This window comes from Protopterus annectens, chromosome 10.part0 (genome assembly GCF_019279795.1).
Source record: "Protopterus annectens isolate FY-2018-M chromosome 10.part0, PAN1.0, whole genome shotgun sequence".
NCBI lineage: Eukaryota > Metazoa > Chordata > Ceratodontiformes > Protopteridae > Protopterus > Protopterus annectens.
In genome coordinates, this window is record NC_056744.1 from 700,113,358 (window position 1) to 700,130,890 (window position 17,533).

Genomic DNA, 17,533 nt, shown 5'->3' on the forward strand with positions numbered 1-17,533 from the left:
CAGACAGGGTACCAGCATCTTTCATTACTTGGGATCTCTTGGTTAGCCAGTTTGCAGTCCAGTGGACAATGTGGGGATTTACATTGTTTGTCTAATTTTTCAGTAATACCAATGTGCTGGATACTAACAGAAGCCTTGGACAGGTTAATACAACCAGTATGCATTGAGTAACTCCTGCCCACAGTCTGTGTAACCTTGTTAGATAAATTTATGAGGTTCAGGAGACATGACTTTTACAAAATCAAACTGATTGGGGTTTAACTCAGGTAAGTTACCTATGTCCACATAAATGAGTTCTGCTTTAATAAGTTCCATGGCTTTGCATATAAGGCTATAATGACCCAGGCTTATAGAGGGGCCAACATTCTGTGGGGGAATTACATGGACTGTTTTGCAGGCACTTGGCACAAACCCTGTGGATGAGCTGAGACTGAAGGTCAGTCCTTGGGTAATGCATATTTGATGCTGATAAGAATTTAGTCTGGAATGTTGTCATGTTTAATGCAAGTGTTATTTGCACCATTGACATGGATTCTTAAAGTAGTTCCAAGGGATTTCTGAGGAAACTAAATATTCATGTATAACTGGGGCATCACTAGATGTATTTGTCTGCTGATATATTGGCTATTCCCTTGAGACTGGAATGTGTTATATTATTATGGATGAGCCAGTGCACTTTGGATGTTATTCCTTAATTTATTTACATAATTAAAGATTTGTAGTTTCCTTTGGTGTCTGTAGTGACCCTAAGCTCTTCCTCTGCTTTATGTTTCCTAATATTACTCTAGCTCATTGCTGGCACATTTCATTATAGTCTTGATGTAGGGGATTGGGATTTCTTGCCATTTGTTTCCATTGTACAGTTTATTATTGTAGTAGTTTGACCAGAGGGGTTTATTTCTGAATTTACTGTAATATTTAATGTAGATTGGTACTGACGTTTCTATTAACCTTTTTAGGTGCTGGAAAAGTCATATGTGAATGCAGTCATCACCACAATTGAGTCCATTTGTAGGGGAGCATTGAGAATTTTGCATAAGTCTTCTACAAGTTGAAATACGTTTACCATGGAGAAGTCCCTAAAATGGTCTAATTTGTTGGTAGGGTGGTATCACTAGGCCTGTTAGAGAAAATAACTGATTTGTTGTCCGCCTTAACCAGAGATTGATGAGATAAGGACTGGATACAAGTGGGTCTAAGTTGGTTAGAACCAAGGTAAGCATATTAAAGCCTCTTGTGTGTAGTTCTATAATTTACTCCAGTGCATTAATATCAACAAAGTCTTCCATATCCATTTTTCAGAGGTATAAATGTGTCAATCAATGTTTACATAATTGTATTCCCCTCACAAGAAGGTATTTGGTTTGATATTTATCACCTCAATGGTGTTAATTTAATTTCTGTGATCTTTTGGGGATATTGATGGAGATCTATAAGGAGCAGTGAAGCAATAGCTCAAATGTTAAGGGTGATCTGTAGCTGCAGGAGCTCCAGGTTAGGGTCATAGGTAATTAGATTTGAGATTATGGTGTTTCTAACAAATACAGGTATTCTGCTGCTGCTACCCAAGGGCTTGAAAATGTGGTGGGCACTAAACCCTGTTGTAGAGAGAGTGCTATCACTGCTTTGAAACCATGTCTCAATAATTACACTAATATGAATTTGTTTGAGTTGCAGAAGGGCCTCAGGTATGTTTCTGTTTAGACTTTTAGCATTGTGTCCTGCCACCATAATTTTGTCTGAATTTGAGTCTGAGTTTGCTATTTTGGAATATCCAGTAGTGGAAATGTCTAAAAAGGCACTATAGGGATGGCAAAGGCTTTAGTTATTCTGCAAAAGCCATGGCATTAAGGATGTAAGCCATCCCATGTGAAACAGGAAGTATCATATATAATCCCATCCCAGGCCAAAGCATATTGAACTGCAGTAGCATACCTAGAGTGGGACGAACGGGGCAGCTTCCCTGTCTGAGGGTGCACAACTGGCAGATGCTAGTCAATTTTCAGGGCATTATCTGCACTTAAATGTCGGTAGTGCATTTGCAGTCTGAACTAAGGACTTTAGTGCTCTGTGTGTGGCATAAGCTGTAACAGCTGCTTGCTACCAGTGTAGCTAACAGTCTGCTATGTAGTAAAAGGAGAAAAAGGTTTTATTTATTTTATTTCCAGAAAGTCCAGTACCAGGATTTCAGAACTGAAGTACTTTAGCAGTCTGTGTGTGGACTGTATACCAAAGACTTAGTCCATTGTTAAGTGAAATTATCTTGTCTTGGAATGTAGGCATCTTTCTTGGTGATGGCATGCTATTATTCAAGACCAGTACCTTTCCTGCCTTTAACATGTGTAGTAAATTCTGTCATGTCTCCCTGTAATATGTTTATTGAAAAATTAGATTGACTTAATATAAAGCTCCCACGGTAAGCATTTTTTTCCTTTCTTCTGATCCTTTTATGTTTTGCTTGTGTAAATATGTAAATATCTGCAGTCTGAACACATTGTATCCTGTGCCATGCTTGTTTGTTACTGAGATGCTCAAAAATTACCAAATGTCCTATTTTCATCTTAGACTAACTTTACTTAGTCAACTACCCAAATTAATCTGTATTACTGTTATGGTCTTCTCTGTGATGAAACTCAAACTGGTCTATTGAAACCAGATCTTTTCACTAATAATAAAAAAAAATAAAAATAAAATAACTGTCCATCTGGGTGGAACACCTCAGTCCACTCACTCCATCATGCATCACCATGCCTCTCAGCTGAATGTCCCTAATTTTGTCTCATATTTTGTCCTAGTAAAGTGCTTTATTTCCTGGTAAATATCTAAGAATTACAGTTAGTCATTAATAGCAGACATTAGAGTTTCATAATTCTTGTTGTCCAGAAGGTCATACAAAACATGTTGTTCTATTAACTTTTTAACTCATTAGCACCTATGTGATGTGGAATGTCACACCTCTAGCAGCCTATACACATCCTGCATTCCAGAGCATTTTCTGCAAAATAAATTTAATTGTGAACAGTAAAAGGTATTAAAACTGAGCAAATAGCAGTGTTATCAGGAAGATGACTGCAAACTGGGTGCCATAATCGACTCTCCAGCTGACACAAACATCCTTCAAAAAGGTCTCGCAGAGACGGATAACTAGTGCCAGAGCCATGGTCTAAAGCTAAATGCCAAGAAGTGTATAGTCATACCCTTTGGCAAAAACAATATGCCCACAAATTACCACATAGGTGGTAACCCATTAAGTACAGAGAAAGTAATTAGGGATCTGGGGACCCACGTTGATAGCAGTCTCTCATTTGACAACCACATTGCCAAAGTGGTTAGAAAGACCTTCTACATAGCCCACCTCATCATCATGAAAGGATTCACATCTAGATCAAGAGAGGTAATCGTGCCCCTTTATTCATCCCTCATCAGGCCCATCGTAAAATACAATGCCCCCTTTGGGATGTACCTTACTCGACACCTGCAGCAATTACAAAGACCCCAAAAGTACCTCACCAGGAGGATCAAGGGACTCAAACAGATGCCATATGTTGCTCGGTTAAAAAAACTCCAGCTCTACTCAGTTGCATACCGCCTATTTCGAGGCGATCTATGCCTGACATATAAAGCTATGTCCAACCCAGAATTAATGGACATGCTCCACCTCAGTAAATCTAAATCCCTTAGAGCCACGCGCTCGAGGGACTTGAACCTCAGCACAGAAATAAATAGAACATGCTGGAGGGACACATAACCCAGAGGCTCCCTTCGCTCTGGAATAGAATTCCAATTCATGTTAGGCAGAGCACCTCAATGACTCTCTTCAAGAAGAATCTTGATGAATGGATGGGGTATCGTAGGTTTGTCCCGGGGATTACTTCCGTGTCACTGTTAGACAGAGGCACAGTAAACTAAACTTTAATAAGGGCACAGTATACTCAAATCAAGGGGTGGCGTAAGCCAAACACAATCGGGCTAGGCTTATAAATGCCCCAGGGCAGATAGCCTAGTATGAACCTAAATATTCCTTGCATTGATAATAGTCAGTGCATTCATAGTCTTTTCCATAATACTGTAATATATTATAATGTACACAACCCCCAATTTGTATTACATTTTCACAAATCTTCATATCTTGGAAACTATACAACTTAGACATATATTGTTAGAACATTTTTGTTAACCAAACACTAGCTTTCACTTGACAAGAGATTCCTATATAAGTTCATATTTATTTAAATATTCATAGAACTATGAATGCATATATTTAATTGTATAATTAGCACTATAAATAATACTGCATACCTCTCAAGATGTGCCACCTACAGTACAAATATTAAAGGTAGTTTTCTTCAACAACATATAAGATTTTGCGTAATGTCATTCAACAGTTTACAAGTCACTTGATTTTTGAAGAATTAGTTGAATTTGGAAATGCTGCTTATTTTCATAATTACTAACAAATGACTAGCAATATTTGCAGTATAGAGTAATATAAACCAGCATTTTTAGGAAACTGTCCTGTCTCCCACACTGGTGTTTCACACCGTACACCTCAATAAAATGTAGGTGTGTTAGGAAACTATGAATATAAATATGAATAATATGTGGCAAACAAAGATTAATTTCTCTACTGCATGTTAGCCTAGGTTAACTGTTTTAGTGTCATTTTGTTAATAACTCCTTGCCCTTTCTAATACTGCCTGTTATTATTAGCTGTTAAGTCACTTAGTTAAAGAAGCTAGACCCGAAAAGTTCTGGATGCCATAAGTAGGCATAGGTGTGAACTGAAAGAATGCAAAAATGGCATTTTTGGCTTGGATGAGTGAATTGTAATATAATTTAAAAAATACCATGATTATGGGCATTTGTCTCTCATTTTCTTGTGATTTTACCCCTGATTCTTGCACAGAGAAATGGAGAGCTATTTGAGCAACCACTAGGTTGTTGTCATGTTTGCCTGGCTAAATGGACCTTAGGGCATTTGTGGCAGTAAGGATCATTGTACTGGCTCGTTTACAGTTACTCTGTTTTTGTCCAATTTGATGAGTAAGAAGTTTGTTTTTCTAATTATTTCCTGTGGAAATAGACTTAGTGGTACTTATAGGTATGGCTCTGCTTTCCTGGTAACTCATGAGGGAGCTATGTGGATTTGCAGTATGTGTGACTGGAGAGAGAGAGAGTATGTGTTGCCTAGTTTGCTGGAAGCATTCATCTTTATAGGGTACAGTCTCAACATAGGTTATGGGTGCAATGGCATTTTCTGATTGATTTTATATTATGGAAGTATGATGCTTACTGATCGTGGGATGATGCAAGAAGTTTATCTCCATGTTTCTATAATATTTACATGTCTCATAGTTTATACAGTCAACTTGTAAAAGCAGTAAAGAGTCTCTAATCATAAGGTAGTTGTCTCTGTCTTAATGCACCTAAGGCAATTGAACTAGCCACAGTTTCTTAGGTAGTTATTAGGCATGTAATTGAGGAGACCATTAATGAGCCTAGCCCAAATTCCCAGTTGCCAAATATCACTGTCTAGTTAAATCATTTGCTCAATGTCACATAGTAAGCAAAGGATGGCTGAGGGAATCAAAGCCTTTATAATTAGAAGTTGTTCATTAGCAGTTCAAAGCCGTAACCCTCTTCACAAATTGCCAGACATGGTCACTTGCTAGACTGAGGCGAGGGCTGACTGCTGAGCCTTATTGCCAGAAGGCTGACAACTAGGGCTGATCATAGTACTTAGAGGTTGGAGGGACACTACTACAGTAGACCCTGATGATTTATAGATGAATTATTTATTTTGACGCTATGATGTTGGGGTAAATGGTAGCGAGCCTAACATTACTTGTTGAAAACTGGTTGCAGAAAGGAAGGCACCAAACACAAAACATAAGAACAAGCAGTTTAATCCAAAATGAAGCACTTTTCGTCACAGTAAATACTGTGACTTCTTCAGTTAAAAACAACATTGAGAGCATGCCCTTAAGAAAGCTTAAGTAGTCAGGGAGCTTTCATTCTTCTTGACAACAAATTAAAAACTAGTACTCGTAGAAACTACAGTTTCTAAAGACTACAAAAGTGTCACAAACACATTTAGACACACCCACATGCAAAACTCAAACCCTAACCCTACAAAATAAACAGTACTAAATGTTCTTATATACCATAAAATACCTACAAAGGTTTTTGTACTTTATAAGTACCAAATATCTAAAATACTAAAATGACATGGTAAACTCATGTTCGTTCCTACTATTGTTGATTTTTAAGGTCTTATGTACAATTAATACATACTTTACATGAATTCTATATGTAAAACCCTATCTAGTAAAGCTTTTTAATTTCAGAATACATACAACAGAACATCTTTCATTTAGACCTGGATACTGCCCTGGATACTGCCCTGCATTGGTGTTCAACTGCCATATTAATTCTAAACGTTCTAACTCCAGTGAAAGTGGACCCCCCCCCATGTTATCGGGTACAATTTGGTCTATTGCCCTGAACAAAAACTTGTGATCCATGTATTCACGGATATATTTAGCTAGGGCACTGTCTTCGCTCAATTTACCAATGTGGTATAGATGGTCATATATTCTTTCCTGCAATTTTCTATCTGTTTTCCCTATATAGAATACGGGACACATTTGGCATTGGGCTAGGTATATGACCCCTTTAGAGTGGCAGTTTAATCTAAATCCGGTGGTGTATTGAGTGTCTTTGATCTTAAACGTCTGACCTACATCCATATGTTTACAGTACTTACACATACCACATTTATACATCCCACATCTACTGACTAGTATATTAGAGTAGCTTTCAACTAGATTTTTTAAATTAGCTCCTCTTTTGAAGGTAATTCTAGGTGTGTGAGACACTTTCTTACTTATAAAGGTGTCTGATGTTATAGCTTTAGTTTGTATACTGAATGAACACTGAGGACTAACACTGAACTGCTAATACCACAGTGCTAAATTTTAGGGTCAGAGGTGCTGGACATTGAACATAATGGCTGGGGTTAATTGCCACAGAAAAAACACCAATCATTAATACAGAAATGTGGACCCCATACTGCAAATTTATAGAGTCAAGCATATTTGCACAACTCAGGACTCTTGTGCACACCACATAGCAGTCATTGGGCACTGATCAAAATTACAGTAGCCTGTAAAACCAGAGGAGTCATTAAAAAGGACATTAGTTTAGCCACTAGAGCAATTTCGTGGCACCTGTCCACAGTTAATACAATCAGCTAAAGGACCATATACTAGACAGTGGACACAATAGTTATAGCTTCAAAAAAGTAGAGCAGTCACTAAGCAGTAATTCATTCAACTAAAAGACATTATGCTTTACCTAACAGGATTATAACAAATGTTTGATTTAACTCCAAGCTAAGTTGCACACACAGTAACAGTAGGGGAGCTACAATGCAAAGGACACTATAAAAAGTAAAATAATTAATTGGGTTTTGCCAAGAATGATTAACAGTGGCACTGCAGTTTCATACAGCTAAGAATCAATATCCTATTGTTCTTTCTGTCACAAGGTGCAAAAGAGTGGCACTGATCCCAAGCTGCTTCCTGAGAGGCGAGCTGCAGGCTCTATGGTGATAGCAGTCTTGTCCCAGTTGTTGCAGGGGTCTATAGACTTGTTGTAGCTTTCTTTTGGTAGGTGTCCTAGGCGGCACATACAGAGCACAGCAGAGAGCCAAGCTACGTAATGGTCTGAGATTAAAACTGAAGAAGTTTCCACCAAAAGGGCAACCAGTCCAGTCAAGAAAGCTCCACCTCCCAACACACACACACACACACACACACACACACACACACACACACACACACACACGCGCGCACACACACACTATTCAGTCAGCAACAGTTAGGCATCAGTGTCCATTTGCTCCTTCTCTCAAGAGAGGCAAAACAGCAGCATAATCCCAAGCTGGCATCTATGGAGCAGTGCTCAGACCTTACATTTATCAGTAGTCTCAGTAGTCTCTAGGAAGGCTAGGAAACTCCTGTTCCTCATTTATTACCTAGAAAAACATAGCATTTTTTTTCTCAAGATGTCCCGTTAATGAAGTAGCAGACATTTTTTCATTTTAGACTAAAGTAAACAAGATTCACAACCTTTGAGAAATTTTAAACCTCTCTTCTTGTTACTGACAAAATTCACAGTACTAATCAGAATGTCAACAAAGTAAGGGAGCATCATTTTCTGTTGCATTATCCAACATAGGCAGACTTTCTCTTTAAAGGAACAGACAGCATCAGAACCCTTCTAATCACAAATGGTTTTCTAGTAAAAATAGTTTGCCAGTTTTTCCACATAAGGGAGTAGAGCAATGGATTGACAGTCCTGCTGTAAAATCATTAGCACTGAAGTTTAGCTGAAAATGTATCTAGAGGACAAGGATTGTCAAAGGGAAGTACATATCTATCCTGTGATACAATGACTTCAGGCTTCGTTATAAGAAGCACAACTGCATCTATTTACATTATGGGGTACAGTTGAGAATGTATCCCTCAGACCAACATCGTTTTTTAAATGTCCTACTGCACTTTTTTTAAAGCATTTTTCACCTCCCTTGTGCAATCAAACTGTCACACCCTCCATGACTGTGCCCATTTGTTTTCTTTCACTTGGGTGAGAGTTGGCTAAAGCAAGGCTTTCATCCCGACAGCCATGAGAGTTCATTATTTTATTGCTTTCTGGCCATAACCTCTTCCCTGATGGTTGGCAAACCCACTCACAGATGTGAGAGCCTGAAAAGCCTTCTCTCTAAGTGTGTATGTATTATACTCAGTCATATAATTTGCAGATGAGGATTGGTAAAGCCAAATCCACATCCCTGGCCCTGTGCCATATGCCATGCCCTACAATGCTTCTCTCTGTCTCTCTCTGGCACTCTCTATCTCTCTTGAAAATGCCAGCATTGCAGTAACCCAGAACTCCCCATGGAGGATGGATGAGTCAGATTCCACATCTCGTGCCTGCCCTCTGTTATTTGGTCCACTAGCACCTGAGCTGGTAGTCAGTCCAATGTTATCTGGGTCACAGTCAGGACTTTATCTTTCTGTGTCTCAAAGTCTACTCACATTGGTCTAATTTTGAGTGCCTTCTCTATTCAGTAAAAGTTTTTTCTGGCACTCACTTTGTCTTTCTGTCTGTCAATCAACAGCTCCTTCCCAGTCTGTCAGCTCATTTTTTTCCCATCACTGTGGTGTGGGTCCACTGGGAGGAGCCATCTTTCAGACTGCCATTAGGGTTGGTTTGAATTTGGGATGCTTCCTCCTAAGCCCTAGGTGTACACACCCTGCAAGGTGTCAGAGAGAGGCATGTAATGAGATATCCACAGAGGATATCCCTTCACTTCTGTAATGACCCCACCCCTCCATTAGCAGCATGAGCACTGGTCTCAACTGGGGAGATGCAAACACCTTCAACCCACCAATGGCAGGTACTAGTAGACTATGCTTCTTCAGTTCTTCCTGTCCTCTGCTTGGCTTTACAGTGCTGGGGACACTGATCAGTCCCCGGTCATTTGAATCACAGTTGCTGTACAGTACAGAGTCAGGCTCTATTCAGGAATGTTGCTTTCCAGTGTGTATCCTACACCTTTCTTCCTAAACTGCTGACTTGATCAGACCTTTGAGTTCTTTATACTTGAATAGCAGTTTGAAATATAACTCAAAGTAATGAAGGCCAGTGTAAGTCAGCAGAAGCATTTAGGTCTCTCTGTCTCTATTTCTTTGTCAAAGTATTTGTATTAGTCTTGACAATTATATCATCGCTTTTTTATACTGAGTTCACAATGTTGTGTTGTACTTTCTAACAGAAATTTGTTTAACTAACTCTCACATAGTTTTTTTTTTATTAGCCAGAGACTCTCCCCACTATGCAAGATTAAAAGAGTCATGATTCTGAAGAAGGCATGGGTCATCCAGATATCAATCCATTTGGATGGATGGCTGTGGGATACAAGCTTTCAGCTGTACTGACCTTAGGTATTCCATTTTCCTTAGCTAGGTCAAGTTTTAAAATGCTCTGGTAATAAATAAGCTCATTAGTTTGTTGTTTAGAAGAAGATATCTACCCTAGATGACCTCTCCTTCACAAGAAATGTGTCATTTTGAGGTTGTTAGAAATTCTGTTAAGATGCAGTCAAAGGAAATTGTCCCTTGTGAATAAATTTAGGTTTGCTGTAATCCTCATTAAATGACTTAAGGGAGAAAATTTGTTGGAAAAAATGGGAAAAAAAAATCACTGAATTTGATCTTTGAGACATAGCAATTTAAAGAACTGCAAGGCAAATTTTGACAGAAATGATTTTGGAAATGTCTGTAAATTAGGTCAGCCTACAATAATTAGTATTCCAAAATGTATTCTGATTGTTGATGGATTTGAATTTGTCAAGCAAGAAATTTTGCAAGAAGACTAAAGAGAGTAAGCAGAACAACGTAAATTATGGTGCTTTAAAGGACACCTGAATAGCTTTGATTAAGGTGGGCTTGTGTAATAGCAGGTATCCTGTTAGCTGGTTTGCTGACTTGAACATTATTCTGTTCTTTCATTATTCAAATAAATGATTCCAAATTGAGGCCTTGAAGTGGGCATACATTTTACAAATATTTTCTTGTTCAGTCACTTTAGTGATTATTTTGAAGATATTTGAGAAATAAGGCAATAGTTACCTCTGTATCAGAATGTAAACATTATGAAAGAAATTGAGATGTATAGCACCTTTGCCAAACTCAGCTTGATTTATTTATTATATAACTTATAGGATGAAAAAACGTTTATTTTGAAGATTTGTTAAAAATCCCTGCATCTCACCACTTAATTGCTAGGATGCTAGTTTGTGGCAGGTGGTGCATAGACAGGGCTGGTCAGTTTAAATGGCTAAAGCTATAAAAAGTATAACATTTCTTTAACAGTGAGGTATAGTTATTCCTGGTTTACCTATTAGCCATCAACAGTCATTTTTTCATCTCATCATTTATTGAAAAATAAATAATAGAAATGGAGAATAGAAAAACCTGAAAAACAAGCCCCTGAAATTATATACACAAACTCTGGGGTAGTACCACAGTGAAGAAAGTGGGAAAAACCCGAAAAGCACACCTCTCAGTCACACAGCACAGTACATTGTGATGAAACTCACTGCATTAATGAATTCTCGAAATTAAGATGCTCGACCACCAGTGCAGGAGTCACATGTAACTATATCTTAATGCATATATATGCTGTGGTCTTCTTGAAATCAAGGTAGATGTCCTTCCTTAATTCCTGTTTCAGTATTCTTTACAGCAGGGTTATCCTTCTAGATGTACATTATGTCCTCCATCCAAGGTGTAAGGTACATAAGTGATGCACAGGCGCCAAATCCTCAGAACGTCTTTGCCGCCAGCCCAAATGCTGTGTTTTGAATTTGATCAGAAAATCATTCATCTTGTCTCATCTCAGCTCCGAACCTAGAACAGATAAATACCTCAATGGGAAAATGTTCTTATTTGTGTGACTTGTTCAGTTCTGGCCCGCATACTCTTTTGTTAAACCTCACTTGTCAGCCATTTCTGCTTGTCCTGACTGGATCTACCCCCTTTCCTGTAGTTTTAAGGTTAAATAGTTCTTAAAAGACATCCCTCATGTTAGGCATCTAAGAAAACCTATTCCTCCTTCTTAGCATCTTAACTTTGTTCTTGAAAAATTGACTCAGCCACCCTTTGAACAAGCAACTTCTTCCTCCTTAAAACTTTGTACCTGGAAAACTCTTTTGTTAGTAGCTCTGATTTCTGCCAAGAGAGTCTCTTAACTGTAGGCACATATGGCAGTTCCTCCTTTTCTGTTTTTTTTTCTCAAAGACAGGGTGTGTCTTAGAACCAATCATCGAGTCATTCTTTTATGCCCAAAGTAGTCAGTGATGTATCTTTGAATAAGACCATTCATCCTCTTTTCTTCTTTCTTTCTCCTCAAAATAGTAGTGTGAGGATTCTTCATTATTCATATTTGCATAGACTGCATAGATGTAACTTAGATGAGATTAAAGATATTAGGAAATCTGATCAACTTTTTTTCTTCAGCACAATAAATTAGGTTTGGCAGTTTCTAAGCAAGCCATTTACTGTTGGACTTTTAAAACTATTCCTTTTGTTATACTTGTCATGCAAATAGATTCCTACCTCTGTTTGTGCTCATTCTGTGGGTCTATATTACTTCAGCAAATATTAAATTCAGCAAACGGCATTTTCAGTTCATTTACATCGAACATGCCGTTCGTCGAACTATTCATACTGAGATTGTGGTACAGTGAGGTTCAGGAAATTTGCCCTTTCTCCACTATAGTGCAATCTCAGAGTTGGCATATATAATTAGTGGGGGGTGCAGCCTCCACGAGAGCAGATTTCGATGAATGGCATTTCCAATGAAATGCCATTTGCCGAACTGTCACGTGGCTGAAGTGATATAGAGCCCATTCTACTAGGTCAGCTGCCTATTCTGGAACGTTTTTCAACGTCTCAATGCTAGATCCATGTTGAAAGCTGATACTTGGTCTTCTTTGGATGTTTATACTAAGAACAACAAGTTGGATTTGATTTTGAGGGCTAGAGCAAGTTTTGCTGGGTCCATTCTCCATGGGTTTTTGGAGTGTTCCTCAGTTCTTTCTTCTTTCTCCTGTATTGTACAGTAGCTATAATACTCTCCGTACTGTAAGGAATACTGTAACAATGATTAAGGAAGGACATAGTACAGCTGTGTAAGAACTTACCATAACAGTAGATGTCCTATTTATAACTGTTGCAGTATTCCATCCCTCCCTCCTTCCCCTTTTGGAGCTTTTCTTCTCCTGCTGACTGAGATGTCTTCATTTTCCTTCTTTCTAGATGTACATGTACATTCTCTCTGTTCTTCTTCATTGGTTGCTCCTGTTCTCCTGGGGTAATTCAGTTCTGAGGATATGTCACATGGACTTCACATATATACCTTATGTACCATAGGACATTCACCTGATGTATAGTGCTTGGAAGGGCCCAGGCTTTGGTATGCTTGTTGGACGTATGCCTATCCTTGGCAAGATATCGCTACTGTAAGGAATGCTGCAACAGTAATAAGTAGCACATCTACTGATACAGTAAGTTGTTACACAACTGTAATTATAAACTATGGATTAAAGTTCTAAGTAGCACTGTTACAGCCATAATGTACCTATGACAATGTAATGTATTTCTGCATTATTTTAAATAATTATGTGAATTGTAACATAAATATTTAAGTCCTGTAAAAATAAACTTGTTGGCCTGAATTCTTGCTTTAATAAAAAAGAATGTATAGAACTGATTTTGTTAGGTTTCTAATCCTCAGTGTTGATTTCCTACATTAAAGATAACTATCTTCTTCCTAGAACATCAGTAAATGTGTATACAGTGGATGTAAAAAGTGTACACACTCCTGTTAAAATGCCAAGTTTTTGTGATATAAAAAAATGAGACCACAATAAATCATTTCAAAGCTTTTCCCACGTTTAATGTGACCTAGAAACCTGTACAATTCAATTGAAAACAAACAAATCTGTTAGGGGAAAACATATAAAAAATAAAAAAATGTACAATAAGCTGGTTGCATAAATGTGCACACCCTTAAAGTAATAGGTTGTTGAAGCACATTTTGATTTAATTACAGCATTCAGTCTTCTTGGGTAGAAGTCTATCAGCATGGCACGTCTTGACTTGGCAATATTTGCCCACTCCTCCTTGCAAAAATGCTCCAAATCTGTCAGATTGCGAGGGTATCTCTTGTGCACAGACCTCTTCAGGTCACCCCACAGATTTTCTGTTGGATTTAGGTCTGGGCTCTGGCTGGGCCATTACAAAACTTTAATTTTCTTCTGGTAAAGCCATTCTTTTGTTGATTTGGATGTATGCTTCAGGTCATTGTCGTGTTGAAAGGTGAAATTCCTCTTCATCTTCAGCTTTCTAGCAGACACCTGAAGGTTTTGGGCCAAAAGTGACTGATAACTGTTCATAATTCCCTCCACCTTGACTAAAGCCCCAGTTCCAACTGAAGAAAGGCAACCCCAAATCATGATACTGCCACCACCATGCTTCACCCTGGGGATGGTGTTATGAGATCCCTTTGATGCTTTGTAAGCTCTCTGTGAACCATGGCTTTTGATGTACCAGGCAACTGAGTAAATGTCAGAAAAATCCTACTAGGACAGCTGAACTTTATTTGGGGTTAATCAGAGTCTCTTTAATTGATGGCAGGTGTGTACCCAAAAAGACTGAATGCTATAATTAAATCAAAAGGTGCTTCAACGAAGCATTAGTTTAAGGGTGTGCACACTTATGCAACCAGCTTATTGTATGTTTTTTATTTTTTATATTTTACCCCCAACAGATTTCTTTTTCAAGTGAATTTTACAGGTTCTAGGTCACATTAAAGGTGGGAAATGTTTTGAAATTATTTATTGTGGTCTCATTTTTTTATAACACAAAAACCTGACATTTTAACAGGGGTGTGTACACTTTTTATATCCACTGTATATGTAACACAGTGGACTTGCATTTATATCGACTTTTCTGGTAGGTGTTATGACTGTGACAGTAGGCAACAACAAAAAACAATTCATCACCCAGCAGTAATTAGAGATCACCATGTGCACACTGATTCAGAGCACAAGCCATCTTAAGAGCTTTAGCTCACAGGAGAATATTCCATAGGGTAATGTTTCAGCAGCCAAAGAGAACTTGCTTCTTCCCAATTATTTCCCTTTATCAGGGCAGAGGTGACTGGATGATGGTATTATTCTTAGTTGACTGAAGGGAAGTTATACTTTGTGTTTCTTCTGTTTCCTCTGACCACTTTTCTCCTCACAGAGTTTTGAGAAGAAAGTCCAGATTCATCTTCGCAGTATCACAATGACCCTTCAGCTTCTAGCCTGTCCCAGGATGATTGTGGTCCAACAACTGGGCAATCCAACTTGTTGAGAAGAGATGCACTTGTGCTTGTTTCCTGCATTGGTTACTGTTATACTGCTGGATCTGTTAGAAGGAATCTAGTATGTACTTGGGAATGCTAAGGTACATTCTAGGAGGCACACTTATGCAGCAGAGTGGAAAGTTTTTTTTCTGATTGGAAATGTACTCTCTAAATTAGAGAGCTTGCAGGTCTAAATTGTATGTTTAAGTGAGGTTTTAGTTATCCTTCAGTTGAGGTGAATATGTTTAGAGAGGTGGAGTATGAGTTAGCATAGTTTGACCAGGTAGTTTTTGAAGGGATCCTCCATCTCTGTCATTCAGTGGATAGGCTGTTTCCTTCTTAGGGGTAGAACTGTATAGCTTATACTGTCAGTCTTTTCTGCTTTAAGTCCATTGATTCAGCAGAAGTGAAGTTCATGTCATGGAAGAATTTATTTATTTTAGTCATAACTGCTCTCAGGTGGATTTCTGAGATAGATGTTTTTTTGTGTTAGGAACCCTGCCTGCAGTTTCACAGGGAAGTACATCATTGTTCAGGACCATTGTTTACTTGTTTCTGAAGATGTTTGAAATGTGTCAGCCATACATATGATTCTCGGTGCTTGTCAGTGAAGGCATAGTTAAGGGGAGGGGGATGCTTCCTGAGAGATCATGAGTTTCTCAAGACAGACCAGTTGATTATCTCCTTATAAGGGAGGGTGGGGTGATTTGCCAAACAAATTATCGGCAAATGATTTACAAGATTTTCTTCTTTTGTCAGTCATCTGTGACTTACCTGCTGCTGTCAAGGATCACCTCAGTTGAGTGTGGAAAGGTGTCAGTTTCTAGTGCTTCTTTCAGATGTATCTGTGGCAGACATTCCCCTGCAGCCACTTGATCTTTCTTGCATACCATCACCAAGCACTGAAGTCTAGGTCTCCAGTACAGTAGTACATATTTGCTGCAAGACTCTGCCTTCTGCATCCCGGATTGTCATCGCTGGTTCCTGTCTTCTCATTCACTGGAGCTTGTAGATACTGCTATGGAGCCTCTCACCTCATTAGCTCACAAGTGAGGTCCCCCTTGAAGTAAAGTTTAGTAGACAGGCGACTACGTATTTTATCAGCTGGTCTGTAAGAAGCTCCCTATAATGGACACCCACATCTGTCTCATTGCATGTAGGGTGATATCATCAGCTGCTTTACATAACACAATATGCAGCTCTCATTATTTTGTGTTTATATATCCCCTTTATTCTTTGCTTGCTATTTTTTTCATGTTTGAGTAGTAGGCAAAAGGAGCTCTGGATTCTCTGGCTGCATGCTCTGATTTATCCGTAAAACAATGGGGTGCTCTAAGGGGGCACAGGAACTTAAACCATTTTGTGGATACTTGAGTGATTGCCTAGTGCCTGCTTGCTGCAGTCAGTCTTTTTGAAGACCTGCTGAGTACTCGCATATGTGTTTTTTCTCAAAGTTGCCACCTTCACCACTAAACCAAACTGCCAAAGTGCACAAATCAACGTTTTTCTACCCCTTGTTTCTAGTAATATACATTTAAGTTGTTCTAATTTCCCAAAAGTGCTACTAAACAGTTAAATTCAGGTAAAAAATAAGCTTGCCGTTAGTGACATAACTACTAGTTCTTATTTTTTTATTCCCAATGTATTTCCCATCCTCAGAATTAAAAAAAAAATGAAGCTAGGAAAAAAGTACTTTTAGGATGAGAATGCTCATGAATATTAACATTAATAAACAAGTATCACATGTGAAGAAATAACCATCCTATAGCTGACCTTGCCATAGGTTCATAGGTAAGTGCTAGGCTAGCTGGCCTTGCCGGTCATTTTATGCTTAGCCCGTTTCCATTTTAGTGCTTGAAATAACCTAGCCCATTTGGTTAAAGATTGGCCTTACCCATCCCATGGTTGATAATTATATATTACTCCTAATGCGAATAACTGTGATCGTACCATATATAAATTGAAGGGACCCATGTATGGGATAAAGAATTTAGGAGCTGCCTCTGTCTGTAGTACAGGGGGCAGTCCTGGGGTAAATTTTCTGTTTCCCATCTAAAGATCTAAGTTGTCCTTGAATATGGACAGGAATAAGCTTTGTTGTATGTAGATGGGGAATCTGTAACACAGCAATAATATGCTATATGAGATATACCTGTCCCTCCAAATTGTTCTGTTGTTGCAAAAGAGGTTTAGATCCCTATACAGAGTATTTTTGATGCTATATGACATACTGATGTGTAGTATATCCATCAGTAATGGGTCAGTGGATGACTTGTATGCCAGACACAGGTCACTCCTTAGAAATTTGTAGGATACTGAGGATAGTGACAGAGCTTTGAGTCGGTCTATGTAGGACGTGTTGTTTAGACATTGTATCCATTTAGTAAGGTAACTCTGTGGGCATTCCAGTTGTTGTATATGTCTGGACAGATACTTGTCAAAGGTGGTGTTATATTCAATGATTGACCTAGTGAGAGCTGAGTAAAGGTGAGCAAAGACATCCCTAGAGCTAGACACAATCCCTTTGTTTATAAGCTGTGCAATATAGAAC

At 38.5% G+C, this 17,533-nt stretch overlaps 1 protein-coding gene across 3 annotated transcripts in view; it reads left to right on the top strand.

Annotated features, from left to right (window-relative positions):
• The window catches only part of FGGY (FGGY carbohydrate kinase domain containing), a 2,391,991-nt gene that overhangs the window by 1,294,814 nt on the left and 1,079,644 nt on the right, over positions 1 to 17,533 (top strand). The gene's annotated exons all lie outside the window — the stretch shown is intronic.